This window comes from Solanum tuberosum, unplaced genomic scaffold (assembly GCF_000226075.1).
Source record: "Solanum tuberosum cultivar DM 1-3 516 R44 unplaced genomic scaffold, SolTub_3.0 scf00224, whole genome shotgun sequence".
Lineage (NCBI taxonomy): Eukaryota > Viridiplantae > Streptophyta > Magnoliopsida > Solanales > Solanaceae > Solanum > Solanum tuberosum.
This window is the reverse complement of record NW_006239153.1, coordinates 849,200-852,509: the sequence shown is the minus strand read 5'-3', so window position 1 is coordinate 852,509 and position 3,310 is coordinate 849,200. Positions and strand designations below refer to the sequence as shown.

General features: G+C 34.9%; 1 pseudogene; it reads right to left on the bottom strand.

The window, feature by feature from the left end:
• Positions 1-326: 326 nt before the first annotated feature.
• On the bottom strand, positions 327-2,824 carry LOC102582000 (uncharacterized; annotated as a pseudogene).
• Between the last annotated feature and the right edge of the window lie 486 nt (positions 2,825-3,310).

The following is a 3,310-nucleotide window of genomic DNA, read 5'->3' as shown; positions in this document are numbered from 1 at the left end:
CGACAAGACCCTTACAACTCACTAGTTCGAACGACTAGTTTCTGGACGTCACGGTCATTTCTCATCATTTCATCAAGTTCTCAACTCCAAATTCACATGTGAGGCTCTAGTTTCACTAGTTCGTTTTTAGGGTCGTTACAGCGACTCTCCCTCTAATTCTCTTTCGATATTATTTTTTGGATATGTAGAAATATATCAATCTTTTTGTTGTAAAAACAGTGGATTGATGCATGTGATCTTACTATAGTCATATGCAAAAATTTCAAATCAAGAACATAATCAAATTGTTTAAGTAGCAAATAGTTTTAAGAGGAAACAAAAACATGTCACTGAAGTATAAAGAACTTCAAAGTTAATAGGTAAGAAAAAAATCTAAGGAACGTTTTTCTTCTTAGCATATGCTCAATTTCCAACTCTCTTTCTAGTTTGAGAAAGCGCCTCTTGTAAGCTTGACAATGGGACGTATTGTTTTCCCATTCTCTGGATGAGATATGGCCTTGTACCTTTTTCTAGAATGCTCATTAATTTCTTCTAAAATGAATGCAGAACTCCTCAGGGGGATTTGAGGTTGTGCCCTTGGCTGGTTAAGTTGTCTGGCCTACAATACATAAAAAAAAAGAAGCTAAGTTAGTAAAGTTCAATACAAACAGCATGAATAGACAACACGGAAGGTAATTACGATTTGTTTAGTCACAAATGAAGAATTGGATTGTATAGATGCCATGTTCTCAGTAAGAGTGCTTGAAACCTATATCAAAATAACATTTTTAGTATTGTTATTCTTAATAAATATTAAAGGGAATCAACTCATTTTGAAAACTTACTTCCGTTTCATTATTAAGTGTAGATGAACCTTCTTTTCTGACTTCCTGGTGAACTTGTTGTTGTTGAACTTCAGATTGATTGTTTCTTGTAAGAATATGACATTTTCTACTATTATGTCCTGTTTTCCACACAATTCACATTCCTTTTTTTGCCCTTTCTTGACGCTTTTAAAAGGGTACATTCTCCAAAATCTGATTCTTTTTGAGTTGTCTCATCATTTCCTCTCTTTCTTAGTTTTCTTGGTCTACCTAGCTAAGATTTATATATGGGTGGCAGTGGTGGTTCTATGCCAGTCTTAGACCAATGCTCAGAGTTATTAATTGGCAAAATGGATGGATAATAACTCTTCATATACTGCTCAACTGTGTAACATTCATGAACATACTTTTCAGGTTCATCCTTCTTAACCCATATAGCTGTAATAGCATGATTACAAGGTATCCTTGTTAAGTCCCATCTCCTACAGGAACACGTCCTCTCCTTAAGATCAACAGAGAATAATCTTAGATGAGAATCCTAAATTTGGTAATGAAATTCATCAGATTTAATGGCAATACACTCAGCAGCCTTATCCTTATTTTGCTCTAGCTTCAATAAGATTCGTGGGCAGATTTTGTGGTTATGGTTCATCATGTTATCTCTATTCTTTTGAAGTCTTGACATCATATAGATCCTTATTGATTCAAGCATCGTCAGAATATGTTGGTCTCTTGTAGGTAGAAGTACGCTATTAAATGACTCACACATATTATTCAATAACATGTCACACTTTGTGAAAGAAGAGAAAAAAGCTCTTGACCAGTGAATATGAGGCATATTCGTGAACCACTTAAGGGCATCTATATCTATCTTTGATATTTCCTCCATATGCTTGGAAAATTCAAGTTCTGTAGTTTCCCTAGCAGCTTTCCATAGGACTTCTTTCAACGTCTGTCCTCCAAAACCGTAAGTTCTAAAATTATTGTGCAAATGCCTCACGCAAAATCTATGTGCAACATCTGGAATTATCTCATCAAATGATGGAATTAAACCTTTTTGTTTATCGGAAATGAAAATTCAAGCAAAAGAATTTTGTGAGATTCGTAGATCCTCGTCAAGAAGTGTAAGAAACCAGGTCCATGTGTCCTTCAATTCACCTTCCACTATTGTGAATGCAACATGATATATGTTGTTGTAGGCATCAATGCCTACTGCAGTCAATAGTTGCCCTCCCTTTTGGCAGCCTTTCAAATGGCATCCATCAACCCCTATTATAGGTCGACATCCAGCTAAGAATCCTTGCTTGCAAGCTGCAAAACACACATAAAGTCTTAAAAATCTTTTTCTATCTTTGACCATTGTTTTTGGATTATCATCCGACTTCAAAATACATGTAGTCCATAGGTTACTCCTCCTTAACTCTAGATAATAGTCCCATAACATATCAAATGTTCTTCTTTAGTCCCTGTGATCAGATCTAAAGCCTTATTTTTTGCCTTATAAGATGGATGTGTACTGAGTGTGAAACTATGCTTCCTCATCGCATGAGCTTGAAATTCTTTCACACCCCAGCTTGGATTAATTCTTAACTCATCTGCATATTTCTTAGCCAAAAATCCAGAGTCAATAGTTTTATTTTCTCTTTGATTGCCACATGAATGATCAGGGCTTTTTGTTTTGATCATGAAAGGTTCATCTTCATTAGCCTTTGATGCGTATATAAACCATTTGCAGTTTGACACCTTAAAATTACCCTCACCCTCCTACTTTTATTTTTCTTAAGCTTAATATCGTTTTTCTTCATCACATTACGCACTTCCACTGTCCATTTGAACTCTTTACTACTACTGAAAATCATATTAAGTGTAAACTCAAAATTTGGATCCTCCAGATCACTTTTTGCATTAAAAACAATTAATTTTTTTGAATTATCATCATCTGAATCTCCTTGCAAACTCATTAGTTCATCATCTGCTGCATCACAAACTTCTTCTTGAGTGTCACTGGGAATCTTAGCCATGTCAAAGGCAACATCAAACTCAATAGTTTTTTCTTTGAATTGGTTATCTCTGATTTTTTCATTAACACCAATCCACTCAGCAGTAGAGTCTATAATTTTATCAAAAATCATGTCATCTCTCCTTCCATGGAATAATCAGAGTCATGAAATGACCCACATTCTTCACTTGTGGAATCGCTTTCCTCTATTACATCAATATCTACCAAGCTCTCTTCACTTTGAAATTGAGCCCTTTCAATATTAACCACATCATAGGTCCATTGATATTCATCTGTGTGCTCCACAAATATATCCACCTCTTTACTGTCAGGAATTTCGTGGATAAGATTATATATATCTATATCAGTTGACAAAAGTCTTAAGCTTATTTCAAAATAAGGCCCAAACTTAGATTCAAGAGCCAAGTGCAAATATGTTCAAGTCAATCATAGGTAAAGACATTTACGAATAAAAACATATTTCAGTTGGGGTGTGGTGAAAAGAGAA